The 26287-nt window shown below is 44.3% G+C and overlaps 1 long non-coding RNA gene across 1 annotated transcript; it reads right to left on the minus strand.

Annotated features, from left to right (window-relative positions):
• Window positions 1–270: 270 nt before the first annotated feature.
• Window positions 271–25723, minus strand: LOC116834815 (uncharacterized). The gene is made up of 3 exons (XR_012656605.1): window positions 25605–25723; window positions 5928–5986; window positions 271–325 (listed from the first exon to the last, which is right to left on the minus strand). It is a non-coding gene; the product is annotated as an uncharacterized LOC116834815 (long non-coding RNA).
• Window positions 25724–26287: the final 564 nt, after the last annotated feature.

Raw genomic sequence — 26287 nt, forward strand, 5'->3', positions numbered from 1 at the left:
TGTTATTATTTCAGCTACATCTAAAGTAACTGGCATACGAAACAAATTTTGGCTAAAAATGGCCTTATACACATATAAATTCTGTTTGTTTTTAAACACGAGTTGCAAAATTTTCATAAAAATAAAAACATTTATATTCAAGTGTAAACATAAGGAAGTAGTTTTTGTATCAAATTAAGATGATTTAAACCAAATGGATTCCATTGATCTGTTTGAGTAAATGTATCATCTATGTTTATTGAAAGACCCACCTTAAGAAAGCAATTTTTGTAGCTCCTTGGAATGGCTACCTAACACAGATGTCTTTGGATTAGCCTGTGCAGTTCTGTAAATAAGGATTTGTATACAGAAATTAAATATTAGGTACAAAGCAACCCACAAAATTTGTCTCCCAGATAAGCTCAGTAAGATGTTTTAAGCACGTTGCTTCTCAGTTCTTAAACTGAATTAAGAATTTAGGTTGTATTACTCCTGTTTTCCAATAGCTTTTGGTCAGGCAACATGTTGATTTTAAAGATGGGTCAAATTGTTCTACGGCATTAACCTCAGCCTCAATTCTGATGTATTAATTCTTTCCGAACCTCAGCATTATTTGCTTTCTTATAATCAAGGCTTGTTAGTTTTCTCATGTGTTAACAATATTACAACACTTGTCTTATCTCTGGGGTTTAAACTCCTCTATGCAATTCATTGCCTTTGGTAGTTATACTAGTAGGAGCTGGAAGCATAAGTCATTTTAAAGTTGGTTTGAAAACATAAGCAAATCTCATACAAAAATCTTCTCTGCGTTCATGACCAGAAGGGATGACAGGACCTGAAGAATCCATCCCATAGGTTACAGAAGACCAAGTACATGCCTGAACAGGCAAGTAGACCTTTTCTATGCAGACCACCAGCAAACCTGCATGTAGTCCTTAAAGCTGCTAGTTACTTAGCTTAAGAATAAGGTTTAGTCTATTAATGGGACACAACAAAATAGGTATTCACAAAAGTGAATAGGATTATATAATGCTTTGTAGCTGCTAAGAAAGAATTTACATTTGTATTATTTCAAAAGAATTTATCCCCATGATCAGCTAAAATTTGCATAGACCCCTACAGCCCGACAACTTTCCACTTACTCATTTGCTGATTTGTCCACTCATCACTTCCCTGTAGAATTACTGTGCAACACTGAAAACACAAGTATCACACACAGCCACAGGGAGAATCCATGGTTTCTTTGGCCTGTTGGGTATTCACAAAAGGACTCTCACTTCTCAGTTTCTCAGCTGCTGTGCCTCTCCCCACATGGGGACGTTATGGGTCAGATTCTCATTTACACTACGGTCCTTGTAGGCCATTCTCGCAGTATAAGGAGTGGGCATAATAATAATTTATGTCCACTTTAAGTTAGAGTGAAGTAAACAGGACTTAGTGTAAAAGAGAATCTGGTCGATGGGTTTTAAGATGTGATAATAAGTATATAGGTAACTGGACTGAAACCTGTCAACTTTTTGCACTTGGGCCATTTAGGATGTGCAGGGTCAAATCCTGGCCTCACTGAAGTGGATGGGAGGTTTATCACTGATTTCAATGGAGCCAGATGTAGATAAAATCCTGCAGTGTCTATATGTACCTCTTCTAGCCTTGACTAGAACTGCATGGTTGACCTAAAAGTCCAAAAGGATTCTATTATCCCATCCCAGTTTCCTGAGCCATCCAATCCCCATATTTAGTAGTTTGGTAAAATTAAATAAAATAAAATAAAATAAAAGCATATTTTCCTACTGCATGCTCCTTGGGTTAGTCTAAGGCAGAGCTTCAAGTTAAAATACTTTTTTTTAAAAGAACTTCTTTCAGGAAGAGGAAAGAACTCTTCTTTCTGTTCTTTGCTGTCAAGGAGGCAAACTGCTTTTTCATCCTTCTCAAGAAGTTCACAATATGACTGGCAAAATATCAGGAATAATAAGATAAAATGGTGACGTAAATCCCAGAGGGAACAACGTAGCTTTTGTGCAGAACTCTCATCAGAAATCTTGGAAATCATGCAATGGGAAGTGATGCTGGAATTTGGACTCTTACTCAGAGCTCTTACATGTTAAACTTACAGCACTTAATTTGTTAGTCTCTAAGGTGCCAAAAGGACTCCTTGTTTTTACAGCCCTTGAAATGTCTGAATAGCTTGAACTGCAAATAAATCCATGATTTTAGTGTCTACAATCAAAACCCCCACAACACCTTTCAAGATCTTTGGATCCTACACATGTGGTATACCTCATCCAGCGCATTAAATGCCCAATAACAAGTTTGTGGATGAAATTATACAATCACTTTGCTGTTGAATGAACTCTCACAGGAAAATGATAAAAGACAAACAACATATCACCTGTGAGTGAACACTTTTCACAAAGCAATCACTCTAGAGCTGACCTATCAGTCCTTATCCTCAAATGAAACTTGCACAACACTTTCAAAAGATGAGTCTGGCAGCTTAAATTCATTAAGCTAGACATCAAAAATCATGGATTAAACAGAGACACTGAATTTATGGCTTATTACAACAATCTGTAACCCACTAACCCCTCTTTGTCCTATGACTGCAGAAGTGTTAACAGGCCACTCTACCTTAAATGCTCCCTTACAATATGTTTAGCATAAGCAGTTAGCACAATCTGTTCCACCTTGCTTTTTGCGTGAGGCTGGGAGTTCTTTTCTCAGGGTATATCTACACTGCACAGTTGTCACAAAACTTTTGTCTTTCGTGGATACTTAACCCCACCGCCTCCCGCGAAAGACAAGTTTTATTGACGCAAACAGCAGTGTGAACGTGGCTTTGTCGGCAGGAGAGCGAAGTTTATGGTGCTTGCAGGGCTGGAAGTATTTTGTTGGCAAAAGTGCTGACAAAATACCGCAAAAGAATGTTCACACTTGTCACTAAAGCTGCATAGTGTAGACAAGCCCTCAGACTTGAAGAAAAGCTCTGTGTAAGCTCGAAAGCTTGTCTCTCTCACCAACAGAAGTTGGTCCAATAAAAGACATTACCTCACCCACCTTGATGCTCTCATACCCTTAACCATAAATGTGACTAGAAGGTATGTCTTCAGTGCAGAGTTAACTCAAGTTTTCCACACTCTCAAGGTAGCCTGATTTGAGGGAAAGCAATACACTGCAAAAAACCACTCGAGCTGCTGTGTCCACACTGGTGTGCATGCACTCACTTGTGTGTGGCACTGAGACTTCTGGGGGCATATCCCATAGTAATTTGCACTTCAGTCAACTGAGCCAATCTATTAATTCTTTCCCAGCGAATTGTGGGAAAACTTATCAGGCCTATGGGAGGAATTGTGACATGCCACTAGAAGGACTGGTGACACTTGAGGACAGCTAGCCTGTATCCATGCTACAGAGTGGTTGCATTAACACCAGATGAGGTGTACTAACTTGAGCTGTAGCCAATACCTCTTGAGAAGCCAGCCAATTCCAATTAAAAGCCATACCACACTAAAGATAAGGGGTTTTGTATGTGGAAAGGACTCAAGTTTGGAGCAACATTCTAGTTACAGATCAAGTTAACTTGGCAATGAAGGCCAGCTGCAAGTGTACACCTGCAGGAATGTTTACTATGATTGCTCAGTTTGCGTTAGTAAACTTTAGTCCAACCCACATACATATTTTCAAATCAAGCCAAGACACTAGTTCTCAAATGAGAAGTACAGTTCCTGTTAGAAGTCATTGATGCATGGTATTCAGGACCTAAATGAATGGATGGATTAAATCACTTCCTTGAGGCTCTTTTGTAGTGAAGAAAATCTGAACACAAAAGAGGGTGCTAGTACCCACCAGCCATCTGACAAGCCTATGCAGTCAGAGGGACGGGGTGGCACTAATGGGGTTTCCTACGTTTAAGACTCTTCGAAAATTTTGCTATTTTTGCTGAAGCCATGTTCTAACAAGTTTCATTAGAATGTTAAGTAGGAAGCATGGTCTAGTGGGTAGGGACCAGGCTGAGCCCTAGAGACTTGGGTTCAGTTTCTGAGTCATCCAAAAACATCCCGTTTGACACAGGACAACAAGGATGGGACCCAAACTAGGCAGATATTGTCTGGGAGCCACAGAATAGGCCTGTCAGGTCTATGGCATCATTCCTCCCTCTTCCCCCGCCCCCGGTACCATGTTGAAACCCCATAATTGGAGATGAGTGAAGGTAGGGCTCTGCCATGGTTAGGGATGGAGTGAGAGGAGAAGCTAGTTCTTTGTGGCATTTTCCCTCCTACATATTCCCACCCTCACAACAGAAGATATCTCAGTTTGTGGGATATTAGTTACAAGTATTTAAAGAACTCAAAACTATGATCAGCTTGGGAGCGATCTGAACAAACATAAAAATCTGTTGCCCTTTTTTTAAAAACAACAATACTTTGTGTTCTTATAATTTATTACTTAACTAGCTCCCATATACTTGGATTCCCCCCTGCTCCCACTCAGAAACATAACACTTGATACAGTCCTCCATTTTGAAACCAAGGGTTGGTCATTTTCTGTATAAACTTGCTAGTAATAAAATAATAAATTTCCACTCTAATATTCAGATTTCAATGTTTCAGCTTTACGGATAAATATTTTTACATATAGATATACAAATATATATTCTAATAGGCCTATATGCAAATGTGGGTTTTTAAACAAAGCAACTCTCTATCATTGAAAGATATTGGTAACTTCCAAAGAGTCCAGTGACTATTGGTTCACAAGGGGAAAGAGAGCTGGTTGCCTTGGAGGTACAATGAAAAACAATTAGCAATGGAATCAATTACAGCTGGAACATGGGGGCACCATGACCAAAAGAGTCCCTTTCTGGGACTTAATAGTTGTGTACTGCCTGTCTCAACAACCTAGACATAGTTCTCTAATTGCTGGAAGTTTAAAAATATGTCACTGTAATATACATACACAAGCACACACACTTTACTCTGCTTTCAGAGTAATTTTTTTTAAACATATACTTTGGGCCGAGTTGATTATAATGCATCCTATCAGCTAGATAGATATTGCTTTGCAGAGAGGTCATGAAAGCCACAGCAACAGAAAAGCCAGTGAAAAGCCATTGTTTCACTCTCTCATTTTCATTTCAGTATAGTCATAAAGGTATCCAAGGCACTGACCGCAGCCTTTGAGATGTTTTAGAAATGTTATAATGATGCCAGCTGGTACAAAGAAAAAGTTTAGGCTGAAGGCACAGGTACTGTAACATTATATAAAAAATAGTCAGTTAAACTGTTCCCCAAATTAACTGTTGCTGTGTAGCCTGCAGCTATAAAAATCTTGATTGGCCCAGCAAACTTTCAAAGCCCGCATCCTGTCTGTCTTCTTGCCTTAGGGAGCCTTTTGTATGAAACTCATTGTTAAACAAAGCAGCTACTCCAGCAAAGGAATCACTTTAGGAATTTAAGCCCCATGTGAAAGGATTATCAGAAGCCATTGTTTTGATGTTTCTTAATTTGCTGTGTTTAAGAGAGGAAATGTTAAACCTGTTTATAGTCTCAATTCATTAAAACCTCTTGGCTTGTTTCCATGGAAGGCAAGTTAATTTCCCCTAAACTGTTCTAAAGTGTAGTTTTTGCATAAAGTGTGTATTAATTCTAAGTAAATGATGCATCTGAAGTTCACTAAGCCATGCACCCACTGTGTGAAAGTGATCAGTTCTCTCTTGCATATATCACAGAGAACTGGCATATACAGGACTCTAAATAGGGCAAAAGCAATATAAATGTCAACCGATCCGAATCATATTCAATAAATAACATTTAGTAATAGAAAAATGCCACTTCACATATTTCTTGGGCCTACACCAAGTAGTGTTTTTAATTCACTGCTTTAAACAAATTAATTAATTGTATTACTTTGACTTTGCTTTTACCAAGCCATAATATTCCAAAAGTAGTTACCTTTATCACATAGGTGTCAGGTGAGGATTCTTACTGCCCATCCAGACTCCTCACTGCTTCTGGAAATCCAAAGATATAAGGAGTAAGGACATTTTCCATCATTGATGGGCAAGAGCACTGGTCCCTTTCTCACTGGATTAGAATTTTACCACAGAAATTCATGTATTTGTGATCTCCATACTTGATTATTGTTAACTGCTGAGCTTAACAAAAATTGCAATTGGTTCAGAACACATCACCACACCTGCACAGCAACACAAGCTACCAAGAAGAGCACATTGGCCCCGGGCTCTGCTCTTTTCTATCCCTTCCTGCAGGTTACCAAGTCAAATTAAAGATTTTGCTCCTATCTCCGAAGCCCTCCCAATTTAAATGAGGCACCGCTTGACAATGTGTGATCATGACTTCCCTTGACAGCTCTGTTATGCTGCAGCTATGAAACTGTCAAATTCAAGGGTGAAACCTGCATGCGCAGCAGATAATGCTTTCTCATCTTTCCCACAAATCTAGAACTGTCACAGAAGAGATCAAAATATCAATCTCAGGACAAAAGAAATGAGGAGTACCTGTGGCACCTTAGACCACGGGTGGGCAAACTTTTTGGCCCAGGGTTGCGCAACTGTATGGAGGGCCGGATAGGGAAGGCTGTACCTCCCTAAACAGCCTGGCCCCCGCTCCCTATCTGCCCCCTCCCACTTCCTGCCCCCTGACTGCCCCCCTTAGAATCCCCAACCCATCCAACCCCCGCACCGCTCCTTGTCCCCTGACTGCCCCCTCCTGTGACCCCCACCCTCATCCAACCCCCCTGCTCCCTGTCTGCTGACTGCCCAGACCCCTATCCAGATCCCCAACTCCTGGGATTCCCACCCCCATCCCACCGGCCGACTCTGCTCCTCGTCCCTGACATCCCCTCCCGGACGCCCCACTCCTTAACTGCTCCCCAACGGATCCAACGCGTATCTAACCCCCTCACCTGCTCCTGTCCCTGTGCCCTCCAGCCCTATCCACACCTCACCCTCTGACAGCCCACCAGGACTCTCACTCCCAACCCTTCCGCTGTTCCCCATGCCACCTGACTGCCCCGCCAAACTCTGGCCATCCAACAGCCCCCTGTCCGCTGACTGCCCCCCAGGAACCTCAGTTCCGTACCAACCCCACCCTACTCGCCATTCCCCGCTACACAGCAGGACTCACAGCCAAAACACAGAGCAGACAGCTGACTCCCCCGGCTTGCCAGCTGGAGCGGGCCACGCTAGTCAGCGGCAGCAGCGTGAGGAAGGGAGAACAGCAGGAGAGGGCCAGGGACTGAGGCTCCCCAGCCGGGAGCTCAGGGGCCAGGCAGGACAGTCCCTACAGGGCCCAGAAGTGGCCCAATGCCGTCGTTGCCCACATCTGCCTTAGAAACTAACACTATGTTTAGAGCATGAGCTTCGTGGGCTAAAACCCACTTCGATCGGATGTCATGCAGTGAAATCCAGAGAGAAGAATATATATAATTATGTAGCACAGAGAACATGAAAAATGGGTAGTTGCCAACAATATATGATGAGTGTAATCAGTTAAGCGTGTGCGCCGCCTCTCCCCCTGCACCAGTTACTTGCAGGGGGCCTGTCGTTCTCGCTGAAATCGCTGTGCCTCCTCCGCATGCACTTACGCCTCACTCAGACTGCCTCGCGCTGGCAGCCCAGCCAGGAGGGGAATGAGACGGAGCCACTTTAAACACAGATGAAGATAGCTTGCTCCAGATCAACATGCTGTGAGCAAGTGGCAGCTGCCTGAGGGTATGGCTAGTTGAGGAAATTTCAAAGCGTGCTGCCCGGCAGCGCTGGGACGCGCGGCGCAGCGCTTTGAAGTATCGAAGGTAGTCAGAGCCGCAGGCGCTGGAGAATTAGCTCGCCCCAGAAGCTGCTGTAAACGACACCTGTATGGGTTAGCGTGCACCGCTGGGAGCCGCGTTCCCAGCGCTGCCGCCCTGATTACACTGACACTTTACAACGCTGCATCTTGCAGCGCTCAGGGGGGTGTTTTTTCACACTCCTGAGCACGAAAGTTGCAGCGCTGTAAAGTGCCAATGTAGCCAAGCCCTGAGAGACAGCCCAGTTGGGGAGGCAGAGTCTTCCCTCCCATGTAGGGCTGCAAAGTTTCTAATTCCAGAAAACCAAACATCCCTGCTCCACTCCCTGCCCATCACTGCCCTGCCCTTCCCGAGGCTCTGTCCCTCCCCAAGGCCACGCCCCTGCTCACTCCATTTCCCCTCCTTCCATTAGGACCACACATTATCACAGCTGCAATGGGTCCATTAAAGGCTCACTCCTGAAACCCAAATACAAATCCATAGAGCACAGCCACAGCAATGCACCTGTCCAGATACCTATATAAATAAATCTGTAGAAACTGACACCCACACCTACATGCAGATACACACATGCATTCATGTGTACACATCTAGCATGCACTAACACATATAGTTCTACGTTCTTTATTATTACAATTGTTGTTTAGTGCCTAGAGATCCCAACTAAGATCAAGGATCCAGGGTGGTAGGTGCTGGACATGTGAAAAGAGAGAGTCTGCAACAAAGAGTTTATAATGTAGCTAGACAAAGGTAGGGAGAAATATATAATACATTGGCTCTTCTGCAATTACTAATCAACAACATTCACTTTTTAAGCAATAATACATTTATTTTAGAGTTCCCTTCTCTTTTAAAAACTTGTTATGAAATGAATACACACATTTTATGTCACCAATTTTTTTGTGTGCAAGCCAGCAAAAGGAATAAAAGTCAAAGAGTTAGGCTGCAAATTTTATTCACACAGGTATACACATATGCGGCAATACACGCACCTCCCTACACAAAGACACAGTCTCTTTACACACATACGATGCATGCATGCACACATTTGCCTACACAGAGGCACTTTTTCATACACTTTTCCAGGGGCAGCCTAAATCACCCAGCCAGGAAGGGAGGAGAGTAGGCTAGAGGGGAGAAGATGGGGGTGGGAGGAGAGAGGATGGGGAGGGAAAGAGGCCAAGGATGAGAGCAGGGTGGCAGAAAGAGGGGACAGTGAAGGACAGAGGAGGAGTAGGGGGCATGTGGTGTGGATGAGGATTCAGGGGGAGGCAGAAGGCTACAGACGCATGAGGATGTGGGACGCACAGGGGTGTATAGGGATATAGTGGGAGTGCAGCAGTGTATGGAGGTGAATGGGGTGCAGGGCTGTGTGGGGTGACAACTCTGGGAGGTGGAGAGAATGGATGGGAGAGCGCTGTAAGGGGTAAAGGGCTGGGCTGGGTAGGTGTAGGGGGGCAGAATGGTATGGGACGGGGGAGGGATGCAGTGAGGAGGATAGAGCCGGGGAATGGGATGGGGAGGGATGCAATAGGGTGTGGAGGGGTTGGGGCAAGGAGGGATGTAGTGAGGGGGTGGGGATGCAGCCCCATTCTCAGCACTCAGAGACGGGGATACATACCTTCAATTCCTGGGTGCTGGCGATGGGGCGACAGACAGACTGTGGTTCACCACAGGGCATGTGCCGCAGCTGGAGCCCAGCCACAGGAGGAGCACGAGGAGAAGACGGCCGGGCAGCAGTGGGAGAGGCACACGCCATGTGACCCCTCAACAGCCACCTGCTGAGCGCTCAGGAGTCATGGTTGCGCTACTTCCTCCCCTGCCCTGACCCATCCAGTGGGAGCTGTGCCTCACGGACGGGGGACACGGCAGCATGCAGACCCCACCCCCACCCCCGCTAGCCCCTAAGGCTAGGAGCCGGACATGCTGGCTGCTTCCCAACCTGGGAGCTGTGCAGCCCGGTGGCTAGAAGGGAGCCTGCCAGCCCCGCTGCCCATGCCGTAAACTGGACAGTCAACAGCAATGCTGACTGGAGCCACCAGGATCCCTTTTCAATTGGATGTTCCAGTCCAAAACCAGACATCTGGTCACCCTACTCCCCTGGCATATTTCCCGCTCACTCGGCCCCTGTCCCTGGCAGCAATGCCTGAGCAGGGAGCAATGGGAACAGGGTCACCACCACTTCCCCAGCCAGGTTCTCACAGGCAGCCACTTCACTGCACAAAGCTACGACCCAGAGTGGCCATCCTTAGCTAATGCAACTAGTGGCTGGGGACAGGAGCCAAGCATGCCAGGGGGCTGACATTGCGGGAAAAGGAACAGCCACTCTCACTCCTCTTCCCTTGCAGGCCGAGCAGAAATCTGGAGGGGGGACACTTGACTCCGAATGCCGCCACCTACATATTGGCTATGCACAATGCAAACCATGACCACTCTGGTCACTCTTGAGCTCCACTGCCCTACAGCCAGGTACGCAGCCATGCACCTCTTTTAAAGCCCCAGGAAGATTTGAAATTGCTCTTTCTGTTTGCCTGGTGTGGAGCGCTCATATAGCTAGTGCCCAGCTGAGCAGATCGGCTGCATGCAGCGAACACACTCCTGCCTAAAGTACATAGGAGGTGGTGGAACTGCTAGGTCTGTGGGGAGAGGAGGCTGTGCAGTCACAGCTCCACTCCAGCCACAGGAACGTGCTCAGGGCATGGAGGAGAAGGGCTGTGCAAGGCCACGCCACAGTGCCATGTAAAAACTAAAGAGCTGTGGCATAGCAGAAGGCATAGGCAGCAAATAGTCGCTTTGGTGTGGAGCCACAGACATACTGCTTCTACAAGGAGGGGGCTAGGGTCAGGGTGCTTAGCCTCAGGCTGTGGGAAAAGAGAGCATGACTTTAAGGAAGAATGAAAAGAAACAGAATTAAAACTTTCCCTGGACAAGTAAAAACAGACACCACTGGCATTGACTTTTTCATACAGATGTAAACTGCACTGGGTTAAATTAACAATGCCAGGCTCAGCACACTACAGCAATACACATTACTGTGGCTCAGAGTTAAAATTCTCCTTCAAGGCCTCCCTCAACTGAATAGCCACCCCACTGAGCAACTCTTATAGCCTTGTGTTCATAACAAATAGTACACCACTGAAGAGCAGTGCAGGTTCCCTGCTTTCTGACACAGATGGCTGGCTTGCAGGTTACCAGAGCAGTTGAAAAACAGCTGGAAACTGGTAAAATGCCTATGGAGTGATGGGATTGAGAAACCTTCATCATGTGACACTGAACATGTCCCAATGAGGCATTGCAAACCCTTTTCAAAACACCCTGCAGTCAGTTGCATAGTGGGATAGCTACCCACGGTGCACTGCTCTCTGTGTTGATGCAAGAGCTGCTACTGTGGATGCCCTCTGCTGTCACAAGGAACATAGTGGGGACATGCAACAAAATTACAGTGGTGGCTGTACCTTGAGGTAACTTAAATTGACTTATCTTTATAGTAGATATACTGTAACTCTAGCCGCGATGAGCAGCAGTAGCTGTCGGTGGGAGAAGCTCTCCCATTGACATAGCGCTGCCTACACCAACACTTACATCAGTGGTTATCAATCCAGGGTATGTGTACCCCTGGGGGTACTCAGAGGTCTTCCGAGGGTACATCAACTCATCTAGATATTTGCCTAGTTTTACAATACACTACATAAAAAACACTAGCAAAATCAGAACAAACTAAAGTTTCACAGACAATGATTTGTTTATACTGCTCTCTATATTATACACTGAAATATAAGTACAATACTTATATTCTAATTGATTTATTTTATAATTCTATGGTAAAAATGAGAAAGTTAGCATTTTTTCAGTAATAGTGTGCTGTGACACTTGTATTTTTATGTCTGATTTTGTAAGTTTTTAGTTGAGGTGAAACTTGGGAGTACACAAGCAAATCAGACTCTTGAAAGAGGTACAGTAGTCTGGAAAGGTTGAGAGCCACTGACACATCACTAAGGGGAATGGCTTATTCACACCTCTGAATGACATAAGTTATACTGACATAAGGTCTAGTATAGACAAGGTCATAGTTTGGTAGGTAGTCAGATACTGCAGACATGGGCACCATATAAGAATACAAATAACAGACCAACCATATAGACCTTCCAGGTCTAGCACAACAAAGTCAGGTGAGGACAGGAGGAAAAGTCCTACATATAATTCATCTTCATGTCAAGCTTCTGATTAAATAGTATCTGTACTCCTTCATTCCATCGTTTTTCATAAAATGTGTCCAGGTCCCTCTTGAGATGAACTTCAGTTACTGGTTTTATCAGTTCAGTTTATATCTACATATCTTTTCTGTACCTCCAAGACTTTTCTGAGTTCAGTGTGCTATGTTGCGAACCTTCTGTTTTTAGTCTACAAGACTATTTCTGACCACTCTTAGTGGGTATTTAACCCAGACATTTATTTATGCAGAACTGTTTATGTATGGAACACTTGTCATACAAAAAGCATTAGCTGTCTTTCTATGTAAGGTATTTATAAAACAGAATGTAAGTGCTTACCCTATCCAAATTGGTCTCTATTCATCTATATTTCCTGGACCCTCCGTTTTGGACTACAGTGTTGTCATTTATACACAGAGGGCTGGATTCTACCCGAAGTGTTGTCTGCTGGGTATTAGAGGAGCTGCACAGCAGTCTGAACCCTCAAACAGAGTGTGTCTGGCTTGGACAGAATTCCTCTGAGGGACTCCCCAGCAGCACACACCATAGTGTGCAGTATACTCTCTAATTCCACAGGCAGCACCCCAGCCCCTTGCAGGTACAGAGGACCTTTGGGAGTGCTGGAAGGGAACAAGGACTGTACTCCCCATGGGGATTCCAGCCAGTCAGCCTTTATGCAAAGGCATCAAGGGCCTAAATCTCCTCTCACTTACACCAGGCTAAATCAGGAATAGTTGACTGAAGTCAATGAAGTTACACCAGCATAACTTGTGAGGCAGGTATTATCTTCCTGGTACATATGAATAAGTTGATTCAAAGGGGTATTAAATTATTTTCCTTAGATCACATGGCAAGTCAGTGATAAAGCCAGGAATAACACCTGGAGTCCCAACTGACCTCAATCCTGTGCTACAAGCACTACCACAGGCCCTCCTTTGTCAAAATTAATATACTTTTTCTTATGCCACAAGAGGGGAATGCAGGAATTGCCATACTGGATCAGACTCGAGGTCCAGGACCCTGTCTCTGACAGTGGCCAGAATCAGATGTTTCTATGAAAGGTAGATGTGGAGACAGCTACCTGCCTCTTTAGGTCTCAACCTGATCTCTATAAGGACTTGTCTTCACTTAACATGTTGCAGCTGCACAGCTGCACTGATGCAGCACTTCAGGGAAGACACTACCTACGCTGACAGGACAGCTGCTTCTCCCACCCACATAGGAATTTCACCTCCCAGAGAGGCTGTAGATATGTCTGTGGAAGAAGCCCTCCCATCGACATAGCGCTGTGTACACCAGGACTTATACCAACCTAACAGCATCACTCAGGGATGTAGATTTTCTACATCCCTGAGCAATGTAGTTGTACTGACATAAATTGCTAGTGTAGACCAAGCCTAAGTTAGAAATAAATCAGTTTGAGCCCTGAAAACATGAGGTTTAAAATCCCATCCACAATTTTTTATTACAAAGTATGATAACTCTCACTGTTTTTCATATCCATATAAATTTTCAATCCCTTATTCAATCCTGTTAAGTTCTTAGCTGCAACAGCTACCTGTGGCAGAGTTTTTTAGTTTAATCACATTGAAAGAGTATTTCCTTTTACAGGTTTTGAATGTTTTACCTTTTAATTTCAATCAACGTCCCCTTGTTCTTGTGTTATGAGACAAGGAGAAAAGAAGTTCCTGGTTTACCTTTTCTAGAACATTCATTGTTTTATAGGCTTATCAAGTCCTCTCTTATTCATCTCCTTTCTAAGGTAAACCATCCTAGCTTTTTCAGTCTCTCTTCCACACCCTTGATAATTTTCATCAGACTTCTCTGAACTCCTTCTAGTTCTGCAATATCCTTTATGGGACAGTGTAATAGGAAAGTACTTTCCTGATTTCCAAATGCACTCTGTCCACTAGCTTCACTCATTTTCAAAGATACAGTGACATATTCAAAGGGCCAGATTCCCTATTGCTCTGTCCCTTGTGAATTCATTTGCACCAGTACAAAGTGCGTGCACCATTCTGATGAGGTAACATTTCACACTCACTATTCACTGGTGTAAAGGATAACATAAAGGGTGGGATCCTCAAAGCAATTTAGGCCTGGTCTACTCTACAGAGTTAGTCCAAAGTAAGGTAGCTTACGTTAACATAACTCTGCAAACATCAACACTAAAATGTAGCTCCTACCAATGTAAGTCACCCAATACACCCACTTCATAACTTCACCTCCGCGAGAGGCGTAGTGCTTAAGTCGATGTAGTTAGGGTGAGGACACTGTGTTACTTACATTACATTGCCTGTTGACTGACAACCCCCCGCAGGACTCACACCTGGACCCAGCCCCAAGACTGACAGACCTGTCAAGGCCTCACAATGCCCTATGCAGTTACATTAGTGGAAGTGCTCTTGGCAGAGATGAGACATACTTGCCAATAGTGAGGGGGTAGAGTAAGGGCAGTGGCTGCAGATGTTACTGAGCATGCTCAGCCTCTGTGAGCATGCTCAGTACAAGCCAAGCAGCAACTCTGGGTGGGGGCATGTGACACACACACACACACCCGCCCCAAGCCTTGCCTCTGGCTCTTGGTGAGGACGCGCACTGCCAACAGAAGGAGCATAGTGTGAATGTGAAACACCGCTTTAATTACTGCAGTGGCTGTACACTGACTTAAATCAACTTAATTTTGTAGTATAGATGTGTCTTTGGGTCTTGCAATGCTGAGCATCATGAGCCTAACTCTGAGGAGCCTAGAAAATCACAGGAACAACACCGTGATCCACAAAGCCTGAGTTAGGTGCCAAGGTTCCCCCTACAATGAATGGGGAGAGATAGGTACCTGAGAATGCAATACATAAAGCCACAACGCTAGCATATTAGGCAGGGAGCCACCTAAGCCAGCCAGTGGGAGATGCCAATTAGAGGAGAGTGTTCTAAGTCCCACACCTCTCTCAGAGATAAATGCCTAAATCCAGACTGCAGGGAGGCGCTTTGTTCTGCTTGTCATTGAGGAACGGGGGAAGATAGGTGTTAGGCCACCTAAGTTGCATGTGGGAGCCCAAAACAAAATGGCTGGCAGGGGATGGAAGGTGAAGCACCTCTCTTATAACCTTTAGCCTAGTGGACAGGATTCACTGAGGACATGGGAGAGCCCCAGCTCAAGACTCACCACCCTCATGAGAAGAAAGGGATTTGAAAAGGGATCAGCCATTTCTCAGGTGAGTGCCTAGCCACTAGGCTACACAGTTCATTGGCCCAATTAATAATTATTCAGTTGTTTAATTAAAGTGGAACAACTTCAGAAGGAGAGATTGAGAGAGACTGCTATCAGAATATATCTCAGATCAGTGGCTAGCGTACTCACCTAGGGTGACCAGATGTCCTGATTTTATAGGGACAGTCCTGATATTCAAGGCTTTTTCTTATGGGACGCCTATTACCCCCCACCCTCTGTCCTGATTTTTCACACTTTCTATCTGGTCACCCTATACTCATCTAAGAGGTATCCGATGCCAGTCCAAATCCCTTCTTACCTCAGGAGAGGTGGGGGCGTAAACCAGGGAGTCTCCACATCCTGGGTGCAGGGCCAGTGCAACCATTTAGGCAACCTAGGCAGTCGCCTAGGGAGCTAGGATTTGGGGGGCACCATTTTCTTCAACAGCGACTGCAGCAGCCAGATCTTCGGCCGCCCCAGTCGCCATCAGTATTTAGGCAGAGGGAGCTGGGGCAGGGGAGCGTGGGGAGCGCCGCCTGCAGCAAGTAAGGGTGGGCATGGCGCTGCAAGCCTGGGAGGCAGGAGAAGTGAAGCAGCGACGGTGTGCTTGGGGTGGAGGCGGAGCAGATAGGCACCACAAGCATGGGATGTGGGAGAAGTGAAGCAGCGACGGCGTGCTCGGGGTGGAGGTGGGGCAGGTAGGCGCCACAAGCCTGGGAGGCAGGAGAAGTGAAGCAGCCATGGCGTGCTCAAGGAGGGGGGGGGGGCAGGGCTGAGCTGTTTCACTTCTCCCGCCTCCCAGGCTTGCAGCGCCAATCAGCTTAGGCGCCGCAAGCCTGGGAGGCGGGAGAAGTGAAACAGCGACAGTGTGCTCAGGCTGGAGACGGAGCAGGGATGAGCTGGAGTGGGGGGGTGCCTCAAGGCGGAAAGGGGGAGCTGCCTAGGGGGCGCCTCAGGGTGGGGCGCGGCGTGGGGGAGGGCGCAAGTGCGAAGTTTCACCTAGCGGCGCAAAACATCCTTGCACCGGCCCTGCCTGGATGAGTACCCTATCTAATAGGGAAAAGGTTCTAAGGGAAGTCCTCCCATCCCCCGCAGCTAAACTGTGTGAACTCGCCTGTGGGGTCCAAGGAGCTCTTCAGTGCTCCCCCTCTATTTCTGAAACTTTTGCATATCTTTTCAGGCATTATCTGCATACATGTATATCCCTGTCATATAAGACTATAGATTTGCATAGTAGAATCTGTAAATCTGTATTTATTCATGCCATATACAAGCAAATAAAAAAATTGTTTCCTCTAAGTTTATAGAAACTTTAAGAATAACTGAAATCAAGAAATTGAACTGTGCACCAGCATTGGGTGAACCAGTATTAAATAGTGTTTTACCATAGGTGATAGCCTTAGAATGTTAAACCTAGTCCTTTAGTTCAAAAGGTTGCTTTTATCACCTTTGCTCTCCTGAACTGATGCACAGCAACAGAGAGATCCAAAGACTGGCCAATGGCCTTTTCAAGCGATAAAATAGCAAATGATGTCAGTCTCTTGTCGGCCATTGTCAATCAAAGATATGTTTTAATGAGTCTGAGCTTCAAAAAGCTGCACTCACCACTAACAACTGAGACTGGCAGAGTGAGCAGAATCCTCAAAGCTATCCACACAATAGGAAAAGTGTCCTTCAGCTCTACATCATGAATAAATTGGAGAACTTGGGGTGGAGAATTCTTCCCATGTTGCAAAATGTGACAGATGTTGTCCAATTTGACGTAGAGGTTATCACTGACATCCAAATATTCCCCATGTAACAAAATATCTACAGTTGTTTGTTTTCTACTCCAAATGTATCAAAATTGCTTGAGAAATCAGTTACATAATTAAACCAGAATGAAAAATTCCACATACAGAATACCTGAAATATTACTTCAAACATTCTATTTTCCCATTTGTCGCTAACAACAAAAACAGCACCCTGCGCCCAGCGCCCCCACAAGCCCGATATCCCAAATGGTCACCTGGGTCGCCTGCCCCTAAATCTAGCCCTGCTTGTTGGCCATCACTGGAGAAAGGATGAAATGTGTATGGAGAGTAGGTAGTTTCTGATGGTTAAGGATTAGAGAGACAAGTGGGGCAGCAAGGACTATGCTGCCAAAACTAGAATGCCCTGGCCATGGATTTGCCACAGAACTTGGGCAGATTCAGGTGCTAATGTGATGAGCTGTTCATGGTGATTACTTCAGTCCTCCATGGAATCAGGCTATCTACTACTTTACTGTGATCCTGGCGGGGGCATGCCACAAACTCCCCCTTATTGATATTAAACAGCAAGTCTCCATCACCATTCCCTAACTCAAAGTGTGCAGACCTGGTGTGTTAGGCTTAGAGGAAAGGTGGAAGGAGGTTTCCTATTTAATAGTAGGAGATGGGAACTTGTGATGTGTCCCAGCTAACACCACAGTGATACCATTGGGACGGATGAGTTTATAAAAATATAAATAATTAGATTAGATTGGTCGATAACTAAGATTAGATAGAAATCAGATTGAAAGGATAGAGGATTCCTATTTAACAGCTGGGGGGACAGAAATCATGATGTGCCCCACCCAGGTCTTCTGCTCCCCATGCTATACCCTCTTTGGGAATACGCTGAGGTTTTCTGTCTCCAGGGCTCATAATGTGCCTCACTCTCACAAGCATTAAATTACCTCATTTTTAGATGGACAAAAACACCTATGCACAGGCAGAGATTTTTATTTTAGCTAATTTGTGTTTATCAGTATTTTTAATACTTGCCCAGAACTGAAGGTTATTTCCTGCATTCTGCCTGCTTTCTTTTTACGGATGTGACATTAGCCCCTGGAATCCCTGTTCTTAATGTGCTCGAACAAATTCCCCCAAAGGCTTCCCCCTATTTCCCTCTGAATCCCCATTTGTAATTCAGCTCAGCTCACAACATTTCAAACAGGCCTGCTCTGTTACAGAGGGAATCCTTATTTCCTCCCCATCCTGCCCAGAATGAGTTACTTTTTTATTGATTGTGGAACTACTGAAATGAAGAATGACTATCAGCTTCATCTGTTGCTAACTTTTCATGCTCTTGCCCTTCAATGGCCCTACTGTCTCTCCTCCTATCTGATGGTTTGCTTCTTATGAACTTCTTATTGTTTGCCTTTCCTTCCCTGGCTATTTTTTGTTCTCTTCACTGTTTAACCTTACTTATCCAATGCACCTCTCATTCCACACATAAAAAACTTTACTTCAGAGGGAGCTCTGCGAGCAGAATAATGCCAGGATCCAGTCTTTGTTCATTTTTAACATTTCTTTCGTGTTTCTCTGTACAAATTTTCTGAAAAGCCGGGTGCACAAGTTAGACCGGCTCTGGGGAGATCTTACTTAAGTTACTAGCACTTACAAGGAGTTAATTAAGCTGACACAGACCTTTCCTTTCAAGCATTGTAAGGGTGATCTTTTCACAGGAACAAGCTGCTCTTTAATCACTGTGCATATAAATTTACTGCTGACTTGCATACACAATGGTTGTGTAGTGAATATTTTTAACATGCTCTTTTCCCTCTCCCTCTATCTTGCAGCCAGTGTCTGGTCCTGTTTAATTTTACTGCATGAATCCTCACAAGTTAAGTAAAACAAGTTGCCCCTATGGGTCGAAATTTATCTATGTGGAAGCTGAAAGGTGCATTCCATATAAAGGTATCGTCTACAGTGCATCAAATGTAAACCTACCTGATCCTTAGAGTTTTATTACTCAGCAATATGTATTATCTCCACCAACTTTCACCCAGAGAATGAGCATGGGGCCAATAAAGCACTCCCTGCCGTTCCTTGTCCACCTGCCCATTTGGACAGTAAACTGTACAGGTTTTGCATTGTTACAGATTATGTGCTATTCCATTCTTTACCTAGAAGTGGGGGCAATACTTGTATTTATTCACTCACCTCCATTTCAGTATGTATGTCTGATTCATAATCACAGCTATAATGCATCTTCTAATTCTCTACAGCATATACATAGGATAACCTCCAAGCACAATTTTGTAATAAATACAGAAAAAAGGACTTCCCTCTATTTCAGAAAAATAGCACATTAAGACTGAAGGCTGAGATTGTCAAAGCTTCTTAGGACAACCAATTTGCATTAATTTTAAAGGGAACTAGGCGTCCAAATTCCTAAAAATTCACACCATGGAAATCCTGTCTTCCTAATGCATCAGGCACTGCTCTCCTGAGTAATGGACTGGGGACTAGTTTGCCTTTGGTTTGCTTTCATTTGCTTGGTCTTGGTTTGCTGCTTGTCTTGCAGCATGCAGCCTCGCACTGGCAAGAGTACAGCTAGATGGCCAGAGAGGTTTTGTCTGTCTCTGTCATCTATGATTTCAACTGTTTGTTTTGGACAACCATTCAGAATCAGTCACGATTGGCCTTTTCTCAAGGTTTCTTTACAACAGTGACATTTATGCACTCAATCAGTAAACTAACAGATCAGTGATTTTGATCCCTCTTCTGATAAACAAACAATATAGAATAGAATTTACCTTTATATTGTACCTTTTGAACTCCAGATATCTTAAGGTGCAAATATTTAAGTCAGATACTAGTAGTGCAGTAGCTCTGTAGGGCAAAAGAGAGGCTGTGATATGGTCAGCAAGAGCTCACATGCAGATGCATGGCCTTGGACATTAGAATCTGTTTAATCTGAAGAATGAATAGGACAGTGGTTGATAATTACTACTCTTTTAGATATAAGCCATAGGAATTTTAACTTCCAGTTTCATATATATTTTACAGGACAAAACATCCTTCCCATGACAGGGTGCTTTTAGCAGCCAAAAATAGAACCTATGGGAAGCCAGCCCCCTGGTCATTTGGGGCACCCAGGCTACTGCGTGTGGTTAGAACAGGACAAAACAAAAAAACCCTCCAAGAGTGCAACTGCCGAATCAAAAAAAAAGAAAAAAGGTGGCCAAAATGCTGTCCCTGGAATTGTGCCACCCCAAGCACGTGCTTGTTTGTTGGTGCCCAGAGCTGGTCCTGCCAGCCAGGGTTTCCAGGAGCTGAAGGGAGAACTCATTCACAGGTGGGGGCTTGTCTGGGCTCCGCCTGTCAACCAGAGCCAGGAGGATTGGGAGGCAGCCAGTGTGAGGACAGGCTGTAGCCTAAAGGATTTATCTGCTTGCTTGCATAGATATATATTTTCTTATAAGATTAAGTATTTGATGTATTGTAATAGGTTTATAGATTTATATTAAAAATAAGTTTAGCTGTAATGCAAGAGACCTACAGGCCAAAAACCTGTATGTTAAGCTAAGGCAAAGTTAGCATATCTATATTAAGACCTTTTACCCAGAAAGTTGACCTTCATCTTGTTACCTAAATAGATTTCAGTATGCCTAGATCTAAGACCTTTTACCTAGACCAACAGACAATGAAGAATGGCATAGGGGTTTCTTTCAAAGTTGTACCCATAGACTTAACAGGTATAGTACAAGGAAACTTATATGCGTATGTACGTGTCAAAAATACGCACATACATACTAACCTATGGGGTAAGTGTACCCTAACATTTCTGTAGGTGAGGAATGAAATTTGGGCATAAGAGGAAGGATTTCTGGCACTTGTGCCCGATAAAAGAGATGACCCACCTCACTATCTTCATCTTCAACTAACTATCGATGCTATCCATCCATGATGGCTATTAACTATTAGTACGCCGTACTTATTTTCTTTTCAAACTTTCAGTTCCAAGGGGACTAGGCTAAGCTTGGTTTCCCTAAACTTTTGTTCTTAGTTTTGTTTATTAGGTTTTAATTTTAAGATTAAGTTAGTTAAGTAAACTCTAAGTTACCTTTGACAACTCTTCGCATTAGTTTCCTCTGCACACCTCTGCAAGAGGTGAGAAACCTGAACTCCCAGAGACGAGGTCCTGTGTCTTTCAACACCGGGTTATCAAGATAGGGTGTGAATATATTAACCAAAGTTTTTCAGCATATAATATTGTATTACCATATGTATCCTTTGAATAACAGTAATACAATTGTAACTTTGTAACTCTGATTATTTTACCATTTACTTACTATTTCATTGATTTTAATAAAAGGTCTTTATGACTATATCTGCCTCAGTGTGAGCTTCCTGTCACACCCCTGAGGGTCCTTTGTAAATTCCGTGGAGCCTGATTTGGGACAAGAACTTTTATCTTCTGATCAAACAGATTGGCGAGCCTAAAACACATACTAATTAATATTAATAATTAATTATTATCAATACTTAATAGAAAATTCAAAAGTAAAATGAAATTAAATTAATATTATTAACCCACCCTAGATCAGGCAACAAGCTGAACTGGGGAAAAGATGGAGGAGTTGATATGATGGCTGGTAGAGCAACAAAAGGAGATGCAGAGAATGCTGCAGGCATTCCAGCAAACAGCAGACAGAGTGACAAGCTCTGCTGGAATAGCAGAAAGAACAACAGTGAATGTTCCAGAAGTTCATGCAGGAACAGGCCCAGGTACTTCAGCAGTTAATACAAAACATGACAAGTTCTACTGCAGAGAACAGAAGTCAGGCAGAGAGGGTGGGGCTGGGGTTGACATTTTGTAAAATGGGCCCTGGGGATGATGCCCATGCATTCTTACTGACTCCCAAAAGCATTGCTGCTGGCACAGGCTGAGGTAAAGGATTACAAGCCCTACAGTTAGCCTCTTATCTGACAGGAGAAGCTCAAACCACTTACATAGCACTAAGCAAGGAGCAGGCCAAGAACTTTGACATGTTAAAAGTTGCTATGTTGGACCGTGTACACTTTCAGCCAAAAAATACCAACAGAAATTTAGGGTGGCCAGGTGCAGGCCCTCTCAGAGGTCCAGAAAGACTGGGCCACTCCCTACTTTTGAGACTCCTTGCCATAATAAAAATAAAAAATGACAACACATGAAAACAAAATAAGGCACCAAAAAAAGAGTGAGACATAATTTGAATATTTTTTTATTTAACAAATGCTTTTCTAGCCTTTTTCTGTGCAAATGCACTAATTATTGAGGGGAAATCTAGCTTTTGTGCAATGTCATAGTTGATATTAGGCATGGTGAGCCCATTCAAATGGTCTTGTCCCATAATTGAGAGAGTGTGTCACATTTTGGTCCGATAGGGATATGCATAAAAACAAGTTGCAAAACTTATCAAATGCCAAAAAATTAACAAGTGTCTAAATTTGAGACCTCTTTGAGCTTGAGGCCCAGGCCAAGTGGCCCTCTTGCCCCCTCTCGATTGGCCCTGGCCAGGTGGACTTATGGGATAAGGCCCAGAGCATTTGTGCAAAAGTTGATTGATTAAGCCAACCAATGGCTGAGGCCACGGGGGCAAGATGTGGAAGCGGTTATGGAAGCCATGATATTAGGGCAATTTACACAGATCCTCCCAGATACCAAGATCTGGATGAGAAGACAGCAATCAGAGATGGTGAAGGCAGTAGTAAAATTGGCAGAAGTGTGTGTTGAAGTGGATTTTCCAAGGAACTTGTCCAACACAAGCAGGAGTGGGGAGGCAAGATCACTAAGCAGTAAGACCTGGACTGCAAAAGAGGAGGAAAGAATGGCCACTTCAGCCAGCCAGGATATAACTTGCTCCCAGTGGGAGTGGCAGAGGGGAAGGCCACATTAAGTGGGGCTGTCCATATCTGGAATATGGACTGGGGGAAGATAGCAGCTGGACTGGGGTGATTGGGGTTACTGTGTATAGTTAGAGTAGAAGCAGGTTTGGAAGGTTAGAAGGGATCACTTGCACCTGTAGTGAGGCTGGGGCGTTGCAAGCTGTCAGCCTCCACCCCAAACTCCACTTTGTCTCCAGCTTTTATAATGGTGTTAAATATACAAAAATGTGTTTTTAATTTATCAGGGGTTGCACCCAGAGGCTTGTTATGTGAAAGGGATCACCAGTACAAAAGTTTGAGAACCACTGGCCTAGGAAGAAGTACTACAGAAAGGGATCTGGGGGTCAGAGTGGATTGATCACAAGCTAAATATGAGTCAACAGTGAAACAGTTGCAAAAAAAGCAAACATCATTCTAGGATATATTTGAAGGAGTGCTGTATGCAAAACCAGAGAAGTAATTCTTCTGCTCTTCTCCGTGGTGTTTAGGACTCAGCTGGAGTATTGTGTCCAGTTCTGGGTGCCACATTTCAGGAAAGATGTGGACAAATTGGATAAAGTCCAGAGAAGAGCAACAAAAATGATTAAAGGTCTAGAAAACATGACCTATGAGTAAAAATTGAAAAATTCAGTTTGTTTAGTCTGCAGAAGAGAGGACTGAGTGGAGACATGATACCAGTTTTCAAGTACATAAAATATTGTTACAAGGAGGAGAGAGAAGAATTGTTCTCTTTAACCTCTGAGGATTGGACAAGAAGCAATGGGCTTAAATTGCAATAAGGGCAGTTTAGGTTGGACAGTAGGAAAAACTTCCTAATGTCATGGGTGATTAAGCACTTGAATAAATTGCCTAGGGAGGTTTTGAAATCTCCATCATTGGAGATTTTTAAGACCAGGTTAGACAGACACTGTCAAAGATGGTCTAAATCAGGGGCAAACATTTTGGCCCGAGGGCCACATCTGGGTGGGGAAATTGCATGCAGGGCCATGAATGTAGGCAGGGGCAGGAGGTTGAGGTGCAGGAGAGAGAGCGGGGCATGGGAGGGGGTGCAGTGTACAGGAAGGGGCTCAGGGCAGGGGGTTAGGGGCTAAGGGCAGGGTATTGGGGTGCAGGAGGGGGGCAAGGTATGGCAGGGGGCTCAGGACAGGAGGTTGGGGTGCAGGAGGAGCGTGGGGTGCAGCAGGGAGCTCAGAGCAGGGAGTTGCAGACTCAGGATGGGAGGTTAGGGTGCAAGAGGGGCACAGGGGTGCAGGAGGGGACTGAGGGAAGGGGGTTGGGAGCTCAGGGCAGGAGGTTGTGGTGCAGGAGGGGTGTGGCAGGGGACTCAGGGCATGGAGTTGGGGGCTCAGGGCAGGGGTTGGGGTTCAGGGTGTTGGCTCTAGTCCAGTGCCGCTTACCTGGAGCAGCTCCAGGGTGGCAGCATGCAGAGCCCTCTGCCCATCCCCCTCTCCCCCACGCTCCAAGGTCCATATTTTGCCCATCCCTGATTTAAATTATAGTTAATCCTGCTATGACCTCTCCAGCTTCCTTCCAGTCCTACAATTCTATGATTCTATGTGAAGGCTTGGGGGGCAAAGCAGAACAGCAAGGTATGACTGTTCTGCAAATGGATTACATTTCCCCCCATCAGTCAACTACATTACTCTAATTGTGTCTACACTGCCACTTTCAGCACTAAAACTTTAGTCATTCAGGGGTGTGAAAAAACACCCCCCTTAGCGACAAAAGTTTAGTGCTGAAAAGCACCAGTATAGATGGCGCTTTATCACCAGGAGCCGCACTCCGAGTGATAAAGCTACCACCCTTCATTCGAGGTGGGGGTTTTTATCGCTGAGAGAGATCTCCCCCAGTGATAAAGCGTTACTACACTGCCCATGGCACAGCGCTGTTGCGGCCGCGCTGTAACATGGGCAATGTAGACATACCCTAAAAGCATGAAGATCTTCCCCATTACTCCTCCAATTTAATTGTCACTGCCTCCCTCAACTCCCATATCAGAACTGCTAGCCTTCTAGCTGTACAGGACTCCCATTGGAAATACCCAGTGCCCTTCCTTTAAGGCAGCAGAAGTACAGCTTCTCTGAAATGTAAGGCATGGCACAGGAAATTGATCGTGCTACCCCTTCAGCACTCGATGAACAAGGACCAGGAATCAAACAACTGTTCTGAACACAGAATAAATACACACTAAATTATTCTGCAACTAAATGGACCTCATGGTCATCAGCTACAATATACAGTGTCAGTCTCATGGACTTTGCAGCTGTTAGGGGAATAGAACCCAAGAATCAAGTCTTTGCTACTTGACCTAGAGGAGAATGTTCCCCAGCTGCACTGATATTGGATTTAAACCCTTTGTGGATCAGTTGCTAAAAAGTGATAGTAACAAATACTTTTGCAGGTTCGGCACTATATTTAAAGAAAGGCAGTAGTACACATACAGGTTCACTAGCCAGTATGCAGAAAACATTTCCAAGTCATTGTCCAAGGCTAGGCATAAACTGCAAGTCTTAAAAATGTATAAAGACATGGATTATGAATTTCCTAACTCCTTGATGCATCTTGACCATATCCCAGAGAGATTAAAAGTGTGTCTTCAAATTCAGTAAATGCCACTGAAATATATATATTGCATGTACTTTATCTGCTAACATATTTACACAGTAAAGTAATCTGAAGTGGCTATTTAGTTTGGTTTCAAATTTAAATCATACAACAGTCAATCTTTCCTTAAAGACTTACTTTTGGTGAAATAATTGTTACCCAAGCAGCTCTGCCTTCATCAGGGGAGGGGAGGGAAGAGGGGATTTTGTTTTTTTGCATTTTTGAAAGAAAAAGGACAGTGCTCCACACATCTTCCAAACCACAAAACAACCGTTACAAATTGAAACCACAGTACGTGAGAAGACTGAGCATGTGATTACCTAAGACGTCAACAAATGTGGTTTGAACTGGGCATTGTGCCAAGTTCTTTGTACAGAAACCCTAAGGAAAAAGGAGTAAAAGTGTCCCTGTTTATGACAACCCTCCCTTAGCACCCGACAAGATCTTTCTAGAAGGAAAGAGACAGATAGAAATGCTATCATGGTCCTTAGCTATATCAATGCTTCTTCCTGTTTTTATAACCTTTTCTTTAAGGTTGATAAAGCATCACTTAGCACACAGTGTCCTGAACACAGACTGTACCCTAGACCTATTTTTAGAATAGCCACTCCTGTATGTTTTTCAAAACTTTCACTCAGAAGTGAACAAATAGTCTCAGTAACAGGTATGTTTAGGCTACAGTTCCTAGAGAAATAGATGAAGATACAAAATGGCTGCTTCCAGTCCTGCAGCCCTTACTCATGTGATCAGTCCCACTGACTCAAGTGGAAGATGAAGGATCAGGATCCTAGGCTACCATTTGAATTTATGGGCAAATGTGA

This window comes from Chelonoidis abingdonii, chromosome 10 (assembly GCF_003597395.2).
Source record: "Chelonoidis abingdonii isolate Lonesome George chromosome 10, CheloAbing_2.0, whole genome shotgun sequence".
Taxonomy (NCBI): domain Eukaryota; kingdom Metazoa; phylum Chordata; order Testudines; family Testudinidae; genus Chelonoidis; species Chelonoidis abingdonii.